Source organism: Vulpes vulpes, chromosome 1 (assembly GCF_048418805.1).
Source record: "Vulpes vulpes isolate BD-2025 chromosome 1, VulVul3, whole genome shotgun sequence".
NCBI lineage: Eukaryota > Metazoa > Chordata > Mammalia > Carnivora > Canidae > Vulpes > Vulpes vulpes.
The window spans coordinates 116708180-116730940 of NC_132780.1; the positions used below are offsets into that span (position 1 = coordinate 116708180).

Genomic DNA, 22761 nt, shown 5'->3' on the forward strand with positions numbered 1-22761 from the left:
TAAATTCAGGTTGCACTTATTTTTGGCAATAGCACTAATTGCATGGAGTATGCACTCTGATTTTCCTACCTGATCTTCCTATGGATTGTTATTTTTCACGGATAGCTCACTGAAGCTCTGTTCTGGTTGTTGTAGTATCCTTAATGGCAAAAATATCACTCTTGCAATGCAAAGGTCATCCATTCCCTGCCAAGGCATGAGGAGGAAGATCTTTGTTGTCCTATTTTTTTTTCAGCCTTAGGGACAGAGAAAACTCAACCAGCACAGTTAGCAACTTTGGCTTATTAGTCAGTGGGGGGAGACTTGGATACTTAAATGAAAAATACACTTATTTTCCCCCAGTAATTCACACATCTCTGAAGCCCAACCCCTCTTCTCAATGTATACTGTTTTCTGATCTTTGACTCTGAACTCCAGGACTGTTCTCTAGTTGTTTGCCCAAATGAAAGCAGTTTCAAAGCAGTGTCCCTGCCCGAGATGTCATGGCAATTGTACTGAGAAAGGCAGTGAGGAATTGGAAGTAAAGGAGAAGATAGCCATACACAGGTCACTTTGTTTTTAGAATCCTTAATTTGAAAAATATTATAGGAAGAGAGGTATGTGGGTAGAGAGTGTGTTTGGAACTACTTTATGATTCTCGAGAATCAATACTTTCCTCAAAAAGCATATTCCTAAATACATAAAAATGACAATGTGTTCTCTTTATGCTTTTAGATACAGATCCCAAAATATACTATAGCTATTAATCACTTGAAGTAAGCTTTAATGTAATCCCAGTTTTAATTATTTCAGGACATAATTATCTTTTGTTTTAGAAACATCTTCAAATCCATGTGTTGCAGTTTTCAGTAGTAGAGAGACAAATTATGACTTTGCCCAATCATGTTTCACAAAATCCAACTAGCAAGTCTTATAAATATAAAAAATCATGTCAGTGTTATATTGGAAAAAAACATGCAACCTGCATGGTGGTTTACATGACATTACGCTCCTTATTGTTCACAGCCCAATAACACTTTTTGCTTTCTAGAAGAGCTAAAAGAGCTAACATTAAAGTGCTCCCTGGACTAGACTTCTAAATAACTTAAGATAATAAGGTAAAATAAGCTAACATCCTGCTTTTTAATTGTATGAACTTTTATGAACATTTTTTAAGAATTAAGAAGCTCATATAAAATGTTCAAAATCTCAACTGCAATCTATTAAGTGCAAAAAAATGCTGTGGGTTATTTGTCCGACTACCCAGATAGGAATCATATAGGATATGAAATTTGGGTTTCATCCTTGAATCACTAGGTAATGTAATTCTGTGTACTCTATTCAACACAATATCCTGAATTGATTGTAGTAGATTTGCTTTACCATTGATGGGTGATATCTGATACATTTTTCTGAATCACAGTAAATATAATTTTATATTGAAACTTGTGCCATGACAGAATTTCATTAAGTATCTAAAAGAATGAAAAAACATGAGCGTGTATAAAATGTTTGGGTCTTAGAAAAGTACAGAGAAGGCCTAAAATAGGTAATAATAATTGTAACAATGCTAAATTTAACCAGTCAACAGAAAATAAGGGTGTGGATAGGCTGGTAAGCAAGGATCCAAGTAATCTTCCTAGGACAGCTACTAAAGAGCCCGATCAACATTGAATCCCTCCAGTGTACCAGGTACTATATTCAGCACTAGGGCTTTAAAGATGCATAAAATATGGTACTTGCCCTTAAAGAAGCGCAGTTCAGTGTAATATAATTCTAAATGCTACCTTTCCTGAGTGATGAATATCAAAGAATTTGAGTCATGAGTTAAACTGCATATAAAACAAGAAACTGAAATTTACTTTATGCTGGATGTACCCATTTTTGCATAATAAAACTCATCATTACACAAATAATAGAAACAGAGATATTATGCATAACATGAAACCATAGAAAAGCAACAACCATTTATTTTTGGCTTTTATACACTTTGGGAATTCACTTTATGAAAAATGTTGAGAATATAATGTAGAATATCTGAATCAGAAGAGACTGGAATCCTGTTCATTTTTTTCCATATTCTTTGTCAGCTCAAATCACCCATTTCAGTATAGTATTGCCTGTTCTTAATCCTTTACTAGAACAAGAAAGATTATTGAGAACACGAGTTTTCAAAGGTAGTTCTCAAATATATATATACATAAAAGAAGGTCAGATGCAAACAACATAGCTGTTGAAAAGACCAAGTACCAAAAGATGCCAAAAGAACAAGAGTAACCATAACAATGAATCTGAAGGGGAAAGGTGTCTGAATATTATCTTTCTATCTTCACAATATATTTTGCTTAGTGATGTATCCATTTAGGACATACAAAATGATTACTGCACTATATTTCCCAGGCACTATAGAGTCTGAAGAAAAGACCAGAGATATTGTCATACAAAACAGTAAAGACATATAAGTAGTAGTATAGCACTTTCATTATTCTTTCTCTCCGTTCAATGATCCAACTCACATAATATAGCTCAACAACGAATATTATCTCTTAAAAACTTCTGAAGTCTCTAGTAGACAAAGGATATGAGTACATACATGGCATATATAACTGTTTGTAACTGATTTGATGTCTTTAAGATTATTTGAAATAACAAAAAATCACTTTAAAAGTTGCTATAGTTCCCTTTTCATTAAATCATGCTGACTGTCCTAAATATAATCCAAACTCATGTATGCTGACTTTACCTGAGCTGATCATTTGAGCCTATTACTTTGACAAAAATGCTTTTACCCTATCAAATAAAATTAAATCTTTTTTTCAGTATAGTGACAAATTAAGGAAAAGTTACATTTATATAAGAGAAGTCTAGACTCTCTTCCACCTTAAGCTTTGTGGAGCCTGGTTTAAAACTCCAATACTACGGAAAGGTGGAGATCAATAAATTACATAATGAAATGAAATAAAATTATGGTATGACTTATTTCATCATTCACGTTCTTAGAAAACCTAACAGGTATTTTCTTATATTTGAAAACTGGACAGCAAGCAGCAAGTAAGTGTCCCTGGAAACAGTGACTTCAGAACTGAGTGTCACATGGTAGACCCTCAATAAATGGCAGCTAGTCTCAGGTTTACCATATAGGTCTCTGTGCTAAGCTACATTTCTTTGTAATGGACAGAAATTTACTGCCTAATTCTTATTATTGATGACCACATTTTTTTTGTGTGTGCCAAAAACATAGCAATCTGTGTATCCCAAACTCGGGGGCGGGGGCGGAGGGAGGCTCTATTTAAGCCAGCTGTTGGTTTCCAAAACAAACGTAAAGGACAAACAATATACATAAGGGCATTCCAAAGTCAAGAATCTCACTTTTGAAGATGTTGTTTCTGTTCTTCTTCATCCCTAGCTCTTGGTTACTCAATATCTGCTTAGATTTAATTCTCCTTTTTGAGCTCTACCTTTCCAGGACTCCAGTATCTAATGCTTCCTTTGACCTGCACCTACTCAGGATTTCCTTGGCCTCCTTTAACATGTTACCCAGCTCCACTGTTGTGCACTGAAGCAAATCAAGCAGCAGCCACCCAGTCCATCCACTGTAAAACCCTTAGATAAATTCCCTTTCAGCATTAGTAATTTTAGACTGGAGAGTTACCTTTTAAAACCAGTTTCTACTGTAGAAACCATTCCTCCTACCTGTAGCTCTTTCACCTTGTGCCCTTCTCTGAAGCCTTCTCCAAATCCACTATGCTTTTCTTGAAATAAAGTTACCAGGACTGGGGCACCTGGGTGGCTCAGTCAGTTGAGCATCGGCCTTCAGCTCAGGTCAGGATCCCAGAGTCCTGGGATCGAGTCCTGTGCCAGGGCTCCTTTCTCAGTGGGGAGCCTGCTTCTCCCTCCGCCTGCCTCTCCCCCTGCTTGTGCGCACATGTACTCTCTCTGTCTCTTTGAAAAATAAAATTGAAAAAAAAAAAAAAAAACACTACTAATCTGGGCAAGCACTGAGTGAGAATGGTCGCAGAATAGAGAGGCATAGTGAGGTGGTATTTAAGAATTTAGGTTCTCTAGAGTTGAAATTGAGTTTGAATCCCCAGCTGTTATATACTAGCGGTGTGACTTTGAGCAAGTTACTTAAATTTTCTGAGCCTCAGCTTGCTTATCTTCAAAAATGCCATAATAAAATTATATGTCTCATAGGATTATGGAATTAATGGGGGAAAATGCAGATATAACCAATGCCTGGTGGTACAGAGTAAGCGCTCAATCAATGTTGGCTGCTGTTGTTACTGTTACTATTGTTTTAGTACAAGGACAGATAAATTTTATTTCATTTTCACTATGTTTCCCACCAATAATTTAGCTAGTCTTTTTGGTGTAGTGCCTTTAGAATAGAGTTTACATTAATTCACCAATATATGAGCTAGGTTTCAGTTAAGTAATATTGTAAAATCAGCTTCCCTTCTAAATATCCCTTAGAATTTTTTCCCCATTTGCATCCATTGAGGCACTCATACCACTTTTTGTGCCCTATGGTGGATCTAATAATTTTCTTGCCATTTCTCCCAACAGGCTAGATATTTGGTTGGCTAGAATAGCTTGGCATTACCTACTATATTGGGTAGTTTACATACATCCTGCCTCTGAAGAGATTTATAAAATGTTTATAATTAGTACCAGAACATCTACAGCTATGGGTGTGTATAGGGAAGAGGAAGGATCCAGGGATTGTATAACTTTCTCCAGATTGCTGTTTCCATTTATGAATAGGTAAAGTATGCGATGTTTTTGAGGCTCTCACTACCAATCATACCAACAAAAGAAATGTGAGTCAATTAAAAAGAAACTGAGAGTGAGATTTTAAATAAAAACTTTGAGGCTATCATTAAATACCTACAAGTGGTATATATGAATTGTGTATGGCTGTTTGTCTCTATATATGACCACAGAGTATTTGCAAGGTCTTCCCTAACACAGATTCTTTCTACTTTTCTTCATCAAATAAGAGTCAACTTTGTCTCCCTTATATCCTTTCTACATAAATCTATCCCTGGATAGGTATAACGTAGGATCAAATGTTAACGTAGGATCAAAAATTAAATGCAGTAGTTAAAAATTATAATGGCTCCTGATTACTCAGAGTATATTTTTTGCTTAAAGAAGCATAAAAAAACAGTTTAATTTACCTTTTTTCTTTGAAGAAATGTATTTATTTCTCTATCTACATATTTCATAGAATTAGAAAATGACAGAGTTAATTCATCCTGTTGTTATCCACTTTTTTCCAATTAAGCAACCTTATGTGGAATAAAATGTAAAGAATCCCGTTTATAAATTATATTAGCAACATATCTTCATGAGTGAAAATGAGTTGGTAAAAAATTTATAAAAAATAGTAAGTTTATTATAGTTACGAACTACAAAAGTACTTAATTTTTAGATATCTATACTTATAGAGATATGTTATATATGTATTTTTAAAGATTCTATTTATTTATTCATGAGAGACATAGGCAGAGGAAGAAGCAGACTCCCCACAAGGAGCCCCATGCGGGATTCGATACCAGTCCGCAGGGATTATGCCCTGAGCCAAAGGCACACACCCAACCACTAAGCCACACAGGTGTCCCAGATATGCTATATTTGAAAGAAAGTATCACTAAAATGAAACTTGTATCAAGGACTAGAAGTAAAAAAGTAACATCAAATATTTTACATATGCTCTTTCCCAGCACCTTACCTATCACTTCCAGTCATGTTCCCTGAAGCTAAAATAAGGATCCAAGTGTCAAAAGAAACATACTTGTATTGTATTATTAGAGCTGGAAAAGACCCTGAACATGAAGAAGGTAGAGATTCAGGTTATGTGACATGCCCAAAATGATACAACCAGTGGCAGCAATCCCTCCTAACTCTACATCTGAGATTTCTGACAATGTGCAATAAAAGTTAAATTTAACATATGAGGATCTGACTAAAAAATCAGATGTTGTCCCCTCAAGTTGAAAACCTTTGGATTTAATAACTTCTACTTACATGATTTTGTATTACTAGGAAAATAAGTTTTAAATAACATGAAATTGCAAAAACTGACGAGAAGTAATGAAAACTACAAAGAAAATTTATGCTTTTCCTTAAATCAGAACCATGGAAACGGATATTTTTTAATGTCTAAAAAAAGCCAGAGATTTATTGGTTGTATGTGCATGTATGGTAGTAGTGGGTTTTGTTTTATATTGTTTTGTTTTGTAAATTTTTAGAGGTTCTTCCAATTTCCCTGTGCAATGGTAATCTGTGTTCCAAAAATGGGGATACATATAAAATGAATTTCTGATAATTAAGTATAAAGTACTTAACCATGAACAAATAAGCCTCTAGAAACTTACTAATGACAGTAAGAAAATGGTACCAAGAATTTCAAAACTAAAAATCTGAATCTTTTTAATATTGTCTGAACTAGAAATAAAGAACATCTTTTAAAAAATCAAAAGTAATTGCAAAAGAGATTAAATCAGTAAACCAATTGTGTATATTTTTCCTGAAGTGCATATTCATGAGCTGACAGTAGAAACAGGCTGGCTGCTTTGTTTGACTATAGTTCTGTTTACCTCGTACTGTCAAGAATGGATTTTGACACTCGCAGTATTAATATTGCTATTTTTATTGATATAATTAGCACTGCTATAAATAATTCCTCGGCCTGCTATATCTAAGTCTATCATTACAATCAGCAATATTAAGGCTTCTTTCTCCTATAAGATGCTTTGGCAATAGACTGCTGGCCCAAAGAACCACAGTGACCTCATGATGTGCAAGGTATGGGGAAAAAAACACTGCCCTGTCAATAGAGACTACTGTTTTGTGTATGACTTCACCAAACAAACTAGTTTATATTTGTTTGAAACTAAAGTTTCTCACCAATCTGCTGTTTCAATTTCACATCACACCATATTGTACCTAAAACAGGCAATCTGGATTCCTGTTGCTACTCCCCCCCCACCCCCACCCCCAAACAGCTCAGGAATGGGTTTGAAATACAAGGCTTGAATATATAAAGCAAAGGAGTTAAGACACCCAAAATTCAGAATGGGTGGGTGAAAACAAGTGTGCTTGAAGTCATTTGTATAACTGCTAGTGGGTGGCCCACTTATGAGTTTTTTGATCATCACATGAAAGCAAAATCAAAACATATTTTATCATGCCTCTGGATCACATCAGCTGCGATGATAACCTTATCTAGACCTTGAAGAGTTTGCTCATAAAACAAAGTGGGGTGACTGACCCAGTGCATATTCGACACAGAGTACGAAGGCCAAAACGAAATGACAATACAATTCAAAACAAGTTTGTAGAAATTTTAGACTAGTGTATTAAACCTTTCTTTGTCTCTATCACTTGACAGATGGTTAGCCTTCACACAGCCTAGTATCTCTGGCAAAGAAATGACTGTGTCTAGCCAATAACACCCCAAATTTTTATTTAAAATGCAGTGTACACATACTTACACTTACCTTAAAAATATGAATATTAATAGATTAGTCATTTTATTTTATTACTATAAAAATTTGACAGATATCAAGGTTTGTCTTTTGCCCTATGAATACCTCTTTTTGAAACTTTCAACTGTCTTATGTGGATCCAGGGTTCTAAGAACTCTTCACTTTAGATTTCATTCATTACAGGGGCTGCTTGCTAATCATGCTTCAAAAAAAAAAAAAAAAAACTTCTAGTAACTTTTAATCCAAAATTATTACAAAATTCACAAAGATTTAATTAGCTTATGCTTCTGTGTTGCTTGGAGCAAAGTTTTGGTAAGTAACAATGAGTTAAGCAAAATCACCTGGAAACATGTTAAGGACCACAAGGCAGGACTGAAATTATTTATCCAATACAGGAATATGTCTTTATTCAAAAATGTTCATATAAAAATATATACTCACATACACATAAACACATATTAATCAACCATTAGAATTAGGAAAAACTCTTAGTTTTTAACATTCTATCATTCTCCCACTTTGCTGTTTAAAAAAAAAGATTTCATCTAAGACAGTATATTCCATTGTTATAGTCCCTGCTTTTCGTCCTAAATCTTCCTATTTATAGCTTTCAGATGCTGGCGGGTCTGTATACAAATAGCCAGAAGCAACCTTGACTGTTCTCTGAAGTGCATTATTACGTACCCTTTCTGGAAGAGGTGATTATGCTACAAATTAGCATAAATAGAGATCTAATGTAGGTATAGAAATTCAAGCCCTTCACAGCAGGGGATGGGAGGACTGGAGGTGGGAGAATTGTGTGTCAAAAAAAAAAAAGTTATCCTACTTAAGAACTGAACACCGATTTGGCTAACAAAATACGACTCACTGTGACAGAGAAAAATAACGAAAATCAGAACTTGTTATTTGAGAACTATGAACTAGGTTTTGGAAAGGTGAGACACCCACTACTTAAAGCAACAAACTCAGTGTTAAATCATATACTCCGTTAACCAAGCACCAAGTTTCCTTCTGTTAGAAACCTAGGATTTTTACACCTACAGACTAAATGATTAAAGTAATGCTAAAATCTTCTGTAATGTTCCTCCTGCATTACAAATGGTCTATTAAATCAGAGAAGTGCCAATCAAATGCTTTTGTAGTTTGAAAGAAAGGTTTAAATAACAAAGCATTTTTTTTTGCAAGCCTCTCTTTTTCTCTCTTTAATGTCACCTATAAATTAATTACAACAAATTTCCATCTTCTCTTGATAAAACCACAACCGAAAAAGATTTAGGCACTTAATTTTTCAGACATACTCCTAAAACAAATTCTTACTGAAAAATTAAGGTAATCTAGCTTCTGTTTTGCCACAATTTGCTAACAAAGACAAAAGCTCCATCGGAATTTTACAGTAAATTCCAAGACACAGATTTTTTTTAACATAAAGTAACATTTTATTTATTTCAAAGCACGCTTAAAATTATGGAGGAAAAAAAAAAACTTCTGTTAAAAAGACCTACTGAAATATATTGAGAACGTTTCATGACAATAACAAAGGGTACAAATAAAGTTAGCTCTTCCTTATCATTGGCACTTAGTAAACACCTCCCTGCCCCTCAAACATCTGTAAATTCTTTCAAATTGTACTCTCTAAATGAAAAAAAAAAAAAATGCTAGGTTTTAAAATTTCATACAAAAATCTTTTCTTCTAGCAATCTGAAGTATGCAAACTATATGTGACATTAGAATGTAAACTCCACAAAGACAGGTTATTTTATCTCTTGTTCACTGTTACATCCCAAGTGTCTAGAACAATTTCATGAATTTAAACATCCATTTCAGAAAAGCATGATTATTTCAGAGAATAAAGCAGAGCCCATCAAGTTCCACTTCTGTATTCCAAATGTTTTAAAGAAGTCTCTCTTTGGCACTCAATCTAAAATATTTGAAATAATTTCTAATTCACTTAGAAATTCTAGATCCTTAACAGTAACTTAGTTGTATCTTTTATTGCTCTTCTAAATTGACCTAATTATTCAGTCAAGCCTTTCTTCTGGGAAGTCCGATTGGTTAGAAAGCCCTCTTCATATTTTCACTACTGAGATAAAAATAATTCATTTAAAATGGCTTCTTCTTTAGGTTTTTATTCCTAAAAAAGGAATAAAATTTGCCAAGTAGGCAAATTCATATTAATTTGACAGCAAGATTGGTTGGGTATCTGTGGGTCACAAAAACTTTCTGAACTAGCTATGTAGTAAACTGGCATCACATCTAGTAGTTCTAAACACACCCCCCAAAATTATAACTTTCACATAGAAGTTTTTCTTTCCTCTAAACTCAAACTGTCTTTCAGTAGCTACTCTGTGTACACATAAGCTATCTCTCTATCTTCTTGCTGTAGTAGTAACCTTTAAATACTGGGCTCTTAATTGAACTAGACAGGTCAGCATAAAGACTTCTTCCCAAGAGTGGATAAAATTTGACAACTTTTTAATCATAAACCTTTTTCTTTAGTCTGTTAAAATTGGGACCTCACCATGAAAGGGCGTATTGCTTTGGAGGCTGGTAGACAGTTAACTTGTCACCTGATCTTCATATGCAAAAGGCTGTATTCCACTGGTCTGTGAGATCTGAAATCACAAAACCAAAAATACCCAACTGCTGGACTCCCCGAGCAGAGACTAGAGGTCTAAAAACTTACTTTTCTTCTTCCTCTCACCTGTTTACGTGAGCACCACATGTTCTTAAGCCTAAAAAGCCCTCCCAAACTGAGCTCCACGTAAGTCACAACCGCAATCTTAGGAATTAAAACCTTGAGCCCTGAACGGGGAGTAGTAAAGTCAGAGATTCCTCAAGGGGCAATTCCAAAAGCTTTTTTTTTTTTTTTTTTCTTTTTTTGAGAGAAGACAATTCTCGAGAGCTCGAGAGGGCACAGTGGTCTCAGCATGCACTGCTTGTGCATATCCACTTTGATACATTCTGATGATGAAGAATGAGAAGAGCAAAGATGTGAAAAGTTAATGCAAATTTTTTCTTTCTTTCTTTCTTCTTTTTTTTCCTAGGACTAGAGAAATACCTACGTGGAAAGCTGAAATCTGGGCCGGTCAAAGCGTGTGCACGACCTGACTTTGCAAAATGGGACTGCTTATCACTTACCCCTAATGTTTCCAGCTCCGCCATTTATTTACAGAACCGTTCCTTACCATGTTTTTTTTACTTTTTATTTTTACTTATTTATTTTTTAGGACTTTCTCGACTGCAACAAGTCAGGGCAGTCCCCCTAGGCCAGAACTCCACTTGAAAGCCTGGGGTGGGGGGGAGCGGCCCCTGCGAGCTGGAGCAGCTGGGGCTTAACACAGGGCCCCGCCGCGAGCAAGCCTCGCCTCCGGCCTCACCTGCATTATCCTCGGAGGCCCGGAGCCCTGCACACCGCGCCCCCGAGTCTCCAGGGACTCAGCGCGGCGGCTCCGCCCAGGCCGGGGCTGCCCCGGAGCCTGCCCTTCGGCCGCTGGGGCGCCCCATGGCTCCCCGCTCCCGGGGGGGGGGGGGGGGGAGGGGGGTCCCCGCGGCTGACCCCGTCCAGCCGGGCTCGGCGGGTGCAGCGCTCGGTGGGGGAGCTGCGCGCCATATTGTGTTGTTCGCTCGTGTTTACAGTTGACGTGTGCGCCTGGCATATGTTTGTGCAAGTGTGTTTATCAATAGAACTTTTAGAGGATCCCCGCCTCCCGCCTCCCGCCTCCCGCGCATCCTTACAAAGGACGGCCGCTGCGGGGAGGGCGCCAGCGGCCCGGACCGCGCTCCACACGGCGGGAGGCTGCACCGCTTTCAAACTTTCAAAAAAAAAAAAAAAAACTTCCGACCGTTCGGCTATCGAAAAGCGTCAACATTTTTTTTTTTCCCCATGTTTCCAGAGGGGCCCAAGGAGGGGGGGCGGAGAAGGAAAGGCGAACGGTCCCTCCCGGGCGGCCCCCGCCTCCGGGGTCGCACAGCCGGGCGGGCGGGGGGCGGGCGGGGGGCGGGCGGGAGCCGGCGGCGGCGGCGAGTGCAGGGGCGCCCCGCGGCCCCGCGGCCAGGGCACCCCGCCCCTCCCCGTCCCCCCCAGTTCTCCGAAGACGCTCCAGAGACCGCGAGAGCCGCGGCGGGCGGGGCGGGGGGAGGGCAGGGGAGGGGGAGGGGGCGGGGGCGGGCGAGGAGGGAGGGGGCGGGAGGGCACCGGCGCCTCTACAGCTCCGGAGCCCCGGCTAGTCCCCCTCGGCTCCTCTTCTTGGAAGCGGCAGCTCCAGGCGCGGGGAGGAGACAGAAGAAGGCAGAAGACACGTTTCCAGCTGCGGGACGGCCCCCCCCCCCCCCCCCCCCACGCCGGGTCGCGCGAGGCCGCAGCCGCCGCCCGGCGCGAGGACGGGCGCCCGGGAGGGGGCGGGGGCGGGGAGGGGGCGGGGCGCGGGGGCGCGGAGGTGCGCGCGCACTCGGCCGCCGCCGGCCCGCGGGCTCGCCGCTCAGACTCGCCCCCCCCAACCCCACCCCAGTCCCCTCCTTGCCCGTCCCGTCGCCCCCCACTCCAGGGCCTCGCGGACGCCTCGTCCCCCTCGCGGGCGCACACCCCTCCCTCCCGCCCGCCCCACAACAAATTAGAGTTTTGGGGGTTACCTCCTCGCGCTCTTTAATCTTCTTTCCTCAACTCCTAAACTTCCCCCCGCCCCTACTTCTTCGGCAGAAGGCCCACATTGGGCGCCTCACGCCGCGAACCCCCGCTCCCCTCCGCCTATTGGCTCGCTCCTACGCCACTCTTGGCTTCCGCGAGCCAATAAGAGCGGGACGCCCCTCGTGAGGGTGCCGCCCATAAACAAAATGCACTCTTCCTCCTCCTCGCCCAAGACCCCGCCCCCGTCGGCTTCTTTCCTCATCTTTTCCACCTTGGATTGGACTAGGAGAGGCCCAATCCGCTATCTCAAGCGCCCATTGGGGGCCGGAAACTTCGCTCAGACGATTGTCGACAGGCGATTGGCCGGCCGTCTTCCCACTCCCCCCAACCCCGCCCGCCCCTTCGCCCACTCCGGAGAGGTCAGTCGCGTCTCGCCGTTCAGTGATCCGAGAGCTGGAAGGCGATTGGCCGAGGCCTCCCGTCAGGCCGGATTGGAGTGAGCCATGATTGGCCAGCACCGACACGATCAGGTTAGGTTGTCTCCTCCTCCGCCCCGCCCCCCCGTTTCCTCCGCCCCCCCCCCCCGCAGCCCCCCTCCCGACTGCTTTTACTTTCTACGCATTTCTATTTCCTCCTTTATTTATTTATTTGTGATAAACTTAAATGACCCGGCGACGGAGGCGGGACTGGCGGCCAGGCCGAGGATGACGAGGGCCGGCCCGGGGCCAATAGCCGAGGGGGCTGCGGGGTGAGGGGCAGCTTCGGCGGCCAGTGAGAGGCAGGTGTCTGGAGCGCGCTGGGCCGGTGGAGCCGGGATGCCCCAGCGGAGGCGGCGGTTACCCGCTGTCTGGCGCGGCGAGCCGGCGGGGGGGTGGGGGGGCCGGGGGGGTGCAGGGGGGGTGGCGCGGAGGTGACGGGGGGTCGGCAGGGGGGCGCCGGGGGGTGCAGTGGGAGCGGGTGCAGGGGGGGTGGCGCGGAGGTGACGGGGGGTCGGCAGGGGGGCGCCGGGGGGTACAGTGGGAGCGGGTGCAGGGGGGCGGCGCGGAGGTGACGGGGGGCCGGCAAGGGGGTGCAGGGGGGGCGCTGGAGGGATGCAGGGGGGGCGCTGGAGGGATGCAGGGGGGGCGCCGGGGGGTGCAGGGGGAGCGGGTGCAGGGAGGGCGCCGGGAGGGTGCAGGGGAGCGGGTGCAGGGGTGTCGGGGGCGGCGGGGAGGTGACGGGGGGCCGGCAAGGGGGTGCAGGGGGGGCGCTGGAGGGATGCAGGGGGGCGCCGGGGGGTGCAGGGGGAGCGGGTGCAGGGGGGGGCGCCGGGAGGGTGCAGGCGGGGCGCCGGGGGGCTGCGGGGAGGGGCATCGAGGGGATGCAGGGGGGCGGGTGCAGGGGGGCGGCGGGGGGGTGTCGCCGGTGCAGACCGCTGAGGCCGCGGGACGGAAGCTGGAGCGGGGGTCGGGGAGGCGGCGGCGCGCGGGGCCAGCCCGGGGCGGGCTGCAGGTCGCCGCGCCGCGGGGTCAGCAGAGGCCGCCGCCGCAGAGCCCGGGCTCCTCCGAGGCGAAATCGGCCCATCGAGGAGGTCTAGGAAAACACTGTGTGAAACGGTTCGTAGTAAGCCGCCCTTAATAAAAAACGAGGATATTATCCTAACGGGAATCCTAACGGGAAAAACAGATTATGTTTCTTATTACCCAACCCCCCGAAGTACCGACGACACCAGCGGAGCCAGCAAAATTCAATATCCCGAGGGCTTAGAAGGAACAAATAAAGCAACACGGAAAATTAAATGCGGTTCAGATGCTTCAATAAAACCTTCATCCTCATCCATTTGTCACTCAACATAGCGCTCCCCAGAGCCAGATCCTTACCAAGTGTTAGTCCAGTGCTCAGGCATTGCCGGGGCATGAGGCTCCAGGCCAGCAAGATGCTCAGGAAGGATTCCTAAAAAGGCGTAAGATTGGGGGCGGGGGGGAGGGGGCATTCCCTTTTACTAAACAACAAAAAAAATTTTTTTTCTGCCAAAAGAAGAAGTTGCACTTTTTAGGGAACTTCGATAACAATGATTTATCACAAATTAAGGGACTTTATGAAAAATACCATGCATAGAAAGACTTGACTGTATATGCAGTTTGAAAACTACCTTTGGTGGAACATGCATTTGATGTGTAGTTTCTAATAAAGCTGTTAAGTGTTCTCTGAATTTTATCTGACTTCATCGGGACATAGAGTATTCATTAAAGAAAAAGTTATTCATGACACTTTGATAGAGCTGGGCCAGGCCGACTTTATTCAGGACCGTTGAGATACAGGTACAGATGGATAGGACCACCGTGATGGAATTTTGCAGCAGGAGCAGAAGACTGGGCCGAAATGCAACTACATGATGGACAAGTGGGAATTTTAACCAAGGAGCAAGGTGAAGGCTGGTAGATGGAGGATTACTACAAGGCAACATCAGGGAATTTTGGCTAAACCCACCTAAAAGCATTCTTGCTGAAGACAGGCCAAGGTGACGTCACCTGGAGAATGGTGGAAGATGAGGAACCTGATCATATGTGAAGAGTGATCAGATTGGGGGTGGAGGAGTGATCCTTGCTAAACGGACTGACAAGGGTTCTTACTGAAACAGAATCGTACAAGGAAGCACACAGATGCCTGCCTTTGATTAGGAGTCTTTGGCAGAACCTAAGCAAAAGAAATCGGCCCTGGGTTAAAAAAAAAAAAAAAAAAAAAAAAAAGGACAAAGCCTTGACCTCATAAGTACAATTAGATCCATCTTTTGAGGAAAATATAAGGGTCTCAGAATCTGTAAAATTATTGCATCAAACGTAAAGTACAAATTGCTATTGAATCTGGAAGTTAAAATATTTTAGAATTCATGTATAAATCTTAGTTGAAAAGTGATATAGTGAGTGTAACAAGTGTCCATACAGAATATTCAGCTTTAGACGAGAAAATTCAGTAAAATGTAACAGGTGTTTAGTTAATCCCTTAGCTTTTTCAAGAGACAGTGGCCACTCTTATGTACTGCTTAAAACTCATCCTTTGCAACAAATTTTTAATGGTATTATTCAATGTACTAGCATTGAGACTTGTTAGGATTATAATGTAAGTCATTAGGAAAGCAGTGTAAAATATCCTAATTATATTCTAACTTAAATATTTATAAATACTCCAATTTATATATAGTTTTCCTGATGTGAGAATCTGGGGTTAGAATGCTCTAAAAGGTATACTTCTAAAAGGTATAAAAATGGTATACTTTTCTAAAGGTATACTAAAAGGTATACTTCAGTCTTTATATTTACATTACCTACCCACAGACCTGAACCTCCAACCCCTCCTCACCCCTACACAGATACACCAAGATCCCAAAAGATGCAGCAAGAATTCCATTACTTGTATCAAAGGGTAACAAAGATGTTTCTTTGGTTAAGCAATTAGTAGAATTGAGAAAAGGGATACAACAAGAATGATGTAACAGAATGCAAGGGTGATAAAGGAGGCGTGATTGATAGAAAATGAAAATAAAAGTGATGATTGCTTAGGGAAGAATTTTATAAGAAATTTCTTTCAGTATCTATTGCCTTCGCAGATCTTAAATAGTATACAATCCCTAAAGTTTCAAAGTGCATTAAAAGAGGTCAGACTAGCAGTAAGTGAATTCTTCCTACGTTAGAAATGAGGGCACTTAGACTTTGAATGCTATATCCGTGTCACAAGTGGCAGAGCTTGTTTTCAAACTTAAGCCTGTCTTCCTTTTTTTGCTATGCCATTTACTCATCCATTCATTGAAGAAATACTAAGTGTGTTTCCTCATAAAAGATATATTTATGAGCATTTAAAAATCTCCAGGAACTAAAGATACACAAGATATGGCATTTTTGTCCAAATATGTCTCCAGTATTAGGAGATAAGTAGTGAATAAATTACTATGCTGTGTACATAGGCGATATATACAACATGAGAATTACAGAAGAGAAAATGTCTAACTCTTAAGAATCTGAGAATATTTGCTATACACTGAACTCACCACTATACTGAATACAAAAGTTAATCAAATTAGATCATGCTCTCAAGGGATTTAGATTCTAATAAGTTGCCAATTAAACATTAACAGTAAAAGAACTATATTTCTAGGCAAAACAAGAAGAGTCTTAATGATGGAATAAATAGTTACGGGAGGTCAGAAAAAAAATAGTTTACATCTTGAGGAATGGGGGTAGGAAATCAGGAAAATCTTAATGGAAAGAGTGACTTGTGAGATGGTCTTTGAAGGGTGTGTTAGAGAACGTAGCACCTTTCCTCACATAAAACCATATACAAAAAAATATATATAAATATATATAATATATATTTTTAAATATATATATTTAAATATATAATATAATATTTTATAATATATAATATATAATATTTACTCAAAGACAGGTACCTCTGTATATATGTGCTCACCATTAACCTGAGCAGATAGCAGTGAATAAAAATATTAAAAGAGAAATGAGTCTGTAATAGTGAAATAAAGTTGAGTTCAACATCCAAATGTTTTAGGACAACATGCTAATAATGATGGTTAGACAACTCCGTCTAAAGCAGCTAACGGGAGATTTCCATAAATCCAGTTAACCCAAGTGTGATATAAATTAATCAGACCCTAGATGCTTATTTAAGATTTGCCTTAACCCCCGCCATATGGGAAAAGCATGAAGCCCTTTATAATATTACATTGGATTTGCAGTGGGTTATGTTTTCCTAAGTTCCTGTACCCAAACACTCATTTCTTTGCATATTTCTCTTTTGCCCCAAGCCATTGACTTAAATGGGAAATTCACAGCAGAGCCATGAGTTTCCTCCAAAACCTCATTCACATAACGAAAATATAATGGACTTGGCTAAAGACTGTGATATTAGGGAAAAGAAAGTAGAGGGAGTGGAGAAGAAGAAGAAATCTATTAATTCGTGTGGGGTTGGCCCAGGGTAGGCAAACCAAATGGGAACAGAAGAGAATCCAGCAACAGACTCATGCTCATGCATAAATGGCTTTTTGACAATGTTATGGATCATCAACACAGATTACTGGAAAAAAAGATTATTCAATAAATGGTAGAAGATAAAGAAAATTGAATCTCTAGTTTACAAAAGGTATAAAAAATCAGGGGCACTGGGGGCAACTGGGTGGCTCAGTGGTTGAGCATCTGCCTTTGGCTCAGGGCGTGATCCCGGGGTCCTGGGATCGAGTCCCACGTCGGGCTCCCTCCAAAGAGCCTGTTTCTCCCTCTGCCCATGTCTCTGCCTCTCTGTGTATTTGTCTCTCATTAATAAAGTCTTTCAAAAGAAATCAGGGGCACCTGGGTGGCTCAGTTGGTTAAGCATCTGCCTTTGGCTTAGGTCATGAATAAAATCTTAAATTAAAAAAAAAAAACAGATATAAAAATCAATTTCAGGTCCTAATAGGAACTAGATTATGTGTTCGACCTGCAAATGGGAAGTGGGCACTATAATTGATGGTTCTGTTTGAATTACATGACTTGATTCTGGAAGGAACACTCCCACAAAGGAGCACAGGATAAACAAAAACAGGTGTACAGCATAGCAAAAAGCTCAGGGATCTCCTTCAGTCCCTAAACCCAGTTGTGCCTGGAACCAACTATATCCTTATCATTCTTAATTATCACAAGTCAATGATTTTCTTTTAATTGGTTAAGGTGGTTTGAATTATCACGAGTCAATGATTTTCTTTTAATTGGTTAAGATGGTTTGTGTCGGGATCCCTGGGTGGCGCAGCGGTTTGGCGCCTGCCTTTGGCCCAGGGCGCGATCCTGGAGACCCGGGATCGAATCCCGCGTCGGGCTCCCGGTGCATGGAGCCTGCTTCTCCCTCTGCCTGTGTCTCTGCCTCTCTCTCTCTCTCTCTGTGACTATCATAAATAAATAAAAATTAAAAAAAAAATAAAAATAAAACTTGTTTTTAAAAAAAAAAAAAAAAGATGGTTTGTGTCACTTGCAATTTGACATTTGTAAGTCTTAGTTGATGTTCATTGGTAATTTTAGTTTTATTTAAATAAATCACACAAAGTTTCATCATTACCTCTGAAAATAGCTTATAGTTGTTTTCCACAACTGTACACAGGGACGTTTTTTCCATTACCATTTTTATTACTTTCATATAGAAAAACTTTGTGCTTATGTATTGACTTTATATGCAGACATCTTACTTAGCAAACACTTAAGATTTATCAATTGATTCTCTTGATTTTATGACAAAATTCATATCATCTAATAGTGATAATTTCCCTCTCTTTTCAGTATTTGTTATCCATTGTTTCTCTTTCTTATTTTATTTTGTTGACCAGACTGACAGCAAAATGTTGAATACTAGTTATGGTATAGTGCATCTTTGTCTTAGTTCTGAATTGTTGATGTTGTGCGTTTATGTTTCTTGCTGAAAGCTCTGTTAAAGCAGTTGCTGCATATTCATAATTTCCAAAGTATTGTATCTTAAAAATCATGAATGAGTTTTGAATTTTATCAAGTATCTTTTCTAAATGTATAAAATAATCATGATTATTTTCCCTTTATTCTATTAATGCATTGAATTACAATGATAGATTTACTGGTGTCGAACCATTCTTCCATTTCTATTTTTTTTTTCCATTTCTAAATAAATTTTTAATTATATTACAGTTTAAAGAATAATGTACTTAATTTACTAATATTTTTATTTTGGAATTTGAAAACTTCAGAGATTGATGTTCATGAGTAGGATGAACCTTGTTCAGCCCTTATCTAATTTTGAGATTTTTATCAGGCTAACCTCGTAGATTCAGTTGGGAAAATTATGTCTTTTACCATATTTATGGTTTTTATTTACTATTTTTTTCAAGAATAGATCTTTATCTATTATCTTAATTCTATAGTTTTTGGTCACTATACCTATCTACCTCCTCCTGAGTCATTTTGATAAGTTAAATTTTCTTAGAAAAGTATTCCTTTCTCAAATTCATTTTTTTTCAAATTTACTTTTTAATTTACATAGTATTATTTTAATCACTAGTCTATTTTTAAACTCCACTTGTTTTATTTTTTTTCTTGTTTTTTATTTATTTCAGAGAGAGAAAAATGCACAAAGCAGGGGGAGCAGCAGAGGAATAGGGAGAAGCAGGCTCCCTAGCCAACACGAAGCCCGACGTAGGGTTAGATCTCAGGACCCTGGGATCATGACCTGAGCCAAAGGCAGACATTTAACCAACTGAGCCACGCAGGCGCCCCTCACTCATCTTGTTTAAGTGGCCATAACTGGTGTTTTTGACAGCATCATATTTATTTCTTTGCCAGCAGATGATTTTATATGTTTATGTATTTATTTGTTTATATAATTGTGTATGCAAATTAATTTTTTTAGCTACAGACATCTGAATCATCTTCATTTGGAGAATTTTAGAACCTTAACTATTGTGTAACCATTTTAAAACTTAGTGGCTTAAAACAACTACTTTTTATTTGCTCCTGATTATATGAGTTCATAATTTGGGCTAGGTTCAGCTGAATAGTCCCTCTGGACTTCCCAGCTATTGTTTAGGACTTCACTCCAGATCGCACAAATGTCAAAAGCTCCACTTGTTTCTCCTTTACATTATTAGAGTCCCTCTGTCTATGGCAGGCCTTATTCTTTGTATATGCACAGACGCAACAGATACTTCCCAGGAAAAAGTAGTTGGCAAATTCAGCTTACCCAAGAGAAGCTCTTTTCTCTCTGGCATTTTAGTTCCTCAATTCTTCTTTGTATCCACAAGTCTCTGGTGTTTTTAAAAATACAGTTCTGTAATTTATGTGATTTTTTTTTTCTAGTTCAAGTGGGAGTTCTGGCCTGTTACTATCTCTGCATCCTGCCTGAAGGCAGAAATTTAACATTTTAGTTTTAATTCCAGATATTTTTCAGTTGTAGAATTTCCATTTGATTCCTTTTGATAGAGTCATGTCTATGCTGAAATTCTCCAGACTTTCCTCTTATTCTAAACATACTAAACTTATTTAGTAAAACATACTTATTTAAGTAAAATTCCCACACCTATGAGTCTGTTTCTGTTGTTTTTCTCTCGGTTTGAGTCATTCATTCCTGGGTTTTTTTTAGTATGTCATATAATTTTTTTTACTGAATGCTGTTATTGTGACGAACAATTATGGAGATTAAGTTTTCTTCTGGGAGGCAGAAGAGTACAGGCAGATCACCTTGATCCTGATGCAGGCTGGTGTTAGCGTTCACTCAGGAAACTCTCTTTGAGAAGATTTATTTCCATAGGCAGAGCCTTCCTTTCTCGAGGCTCAAATGGAAGCCTGGGTATTTACAGGTTCTTCTCTATTTTAGCAATCTTTGAATTCCATCCTCTGTCTCCCAGCTAAGAAATTTCTGCTCAGCTCTAGCCTCCTAGCTGCTGTTTTCTGGTAGATTTCTTGAAGTTACTCTCTGCGTCTATAGCTTAAAAGTTCACAGGCTTCTCAAGGTAAATTGAATGCATAGTTTTGGCCTTAGTTGGGTCATTCCATCCTCTGCGAAATTTCCCCCCTCAAGTTTCAACCCCTTTGATAGAGTCAAACCTTGTCCTCTCTCCTGTAGCTCTCTACTCAGGCCCTGTCCTCCACTTTGTGAACTAGCTAATGCCTCAGGGAAAAGGCCAGAATGACTTTAGAGCTCACCTTGTTGTGCTTCTCTTCTCTCAGGAATCATAGCCCAAAGAATATAGCATTCTCATTTTTAAAAAATCAAATTTAATAGTCTGAACATAACTTCCTAAATCTTAGCAGTAGCCTTGAGTAAATCTTTTTTATATAGCAATTCCCAAACGCAAAAACTGAATCAATTTCTATAGTTCAAGGATTTCTAGACTAATCTCTAGGGTGTAGACATTAGGGTGGGTAAGTTAGAGATGGCAAGTAGGATTGCTCCATTGCTAAATGTTTTGTAGAGAACAGTCCTAAAATTTGTTCTTTTAAGATCTTTCAAAACCATGCAACAGCCTGGAAATAGCTCAGTTTATCAAAGATTAATTACATCTCTCTCACATGCCAATGGAAAATGCACTGGTGTCTGATCCAGAATCACAGGGAGGAAGCTAGAGCCAGAAGAAAGTCCGTAAACTTAACCAAGATCCTTCTTTGTCCTTTCTTTGCAAATTCAGAAGTGTACTCTCAAATAGAAAGCTATTTTATTTTTTGTCCGTCTTTAATTGGCAGAAAGAAACAAAAAGACTTTTGGCAACTTGTTTTTTCTTGAAAACTGTGACTTTATGACAGAGGTCACTATCTTTGTGAACCCTGCAGTAAGTGGATCATGCCTGTGGGTAAAGAAATACAAAAGTCACCACCTAGTAGGGAAAAGAAGAAAGGAAATTAGAGGATTTTTTTTTTCAAATTGTGCATCCCTGAACCATTTGTGCAGAAAATTAGTCTGCTCTGTATTAAATATCCAGAGAAGATTGGTTTAAAACTTTTTTTAGTAACCCCATTGTTTCTTCAGCATCTTAGTTAGAATTTTCATGTTTCCAGGTTTATGAAATGTACCTAAATGAATGATACTCTAAATGCCAAGGACATTCTGAGTTTCTTTTTCTTTTCTTTTTTTTTTTTTTTTTTCATGTTGAGTTTCAAAACAGGATGCCTTCCTGAGATTCAGATTTAAACAGCTATCCTCATAAAAATCTTTGGCAACTACAGAAGCCACAGGGGGAAATGACAATAAACTTTTCAGTTTGAGGGCTGGCTATTTGAAAATATGATGCCTATTTTCAGCACCTTCTACAGATATACAATAAACTTGGTTGTTTAAGGATATGCAAGCACATTATATTTAACTTAATTTTCTTGGCCTATTTAGAGATCACAAATCCACAAAAAATGTAAGCTTTTCTTCCTCTACTTTTTATTTTTTTAAATGAAGAACTTGTGTTGTTTTTTTTTTAAGATTTTATTTATTTATTCATGAGAGACACAGAGAGAGAGAGAGAGAGAGGCAGAGACACAGGCAGAAGGAGAAGCAGACTCCAAGCAGGAGCCTGATGTGGGACTTGATCCCAGGTCTCCAGGATCACACCCTGGGCTGAAGGCAGCACTAAATCGCTGAGCCTCCCAGGCTGCCCTCCTCTACTTTTTAAATAAGTCATCATAAAAAATGTTTTCCTTGCCCTCTAATTTTACCATTTCCTTCAAGTCTTAGTAGGCTATACACTTTGCAAATAATGTTCAACGTTGTGAAACCATTGGACTATCATTCTGAATGAAAAATTTTCAGTGGATCTATACACATCCGTCATTATGGGTGGCACTTATAAGCTCACTCTGGGTGGTGGAAGGCTGGTCTCAGAGCTAAAAGATTTAAAATTGTTCAAGGATTTCATCGAAAGACTGGTACTGTTGAGAGATTTTAAGAACAAAACACTTGGAATGAAGGACTTGTGTGTTTTTTTTTTAAGATTTTATTTATTTATTCATGAGAGACACAGAGAGAGAGGCAGGCAGAGATGTAGACAGAGGGAGAAGTAGGCTCCATGCAGGGAGCCTGGTGTGGGACTCGATCATGGGACCGTGGGATCACTCCCTGAGCCGAAGGCAGATGCTCAACTGGTGAGCCACCCAGGTGTCCCACGTTATTACATTGTTATATGAATTTATATGTGATGAT

At 40.3% G+C, this 22761-nt stretch overlaps 1 protein-coding gene across 19 annotated transcripts in view; it reads right to left on the reverse strand.

Moving 5' to 3' along the window:
- ZBTB20 (zinc finger and BTB domain containing 20) overlaps positions 1-12286 on the reverse strand; it is a 753858-nt gene extending 741572 nt beyond the window's left edge. For 7 of the 19 annotated variants that reach the window (XM_072723898.1, XM_072723708.1, XM_072723935.1 and 4 more), the window contains exons 1-2: positions 12102-12204; positions 9991-10084 (exon numbers count right to left, since the gene is read on the reverse strand). The gene's annotated coding sequence lies outside the window, so the exon portion shown is untranslated. Of the gene's footprint in view, positions 1-9990; positions 10085-12101 lie in introns of all 19 variants that reach the window. The other 12 variants (XM_072723801.1, XM_072723927.1, XM_072723774.1 and 9 more) reach the window with 4 other exon arrangements.
- Positions 12287-22761: the final 10475 nt, after the last annotated feature.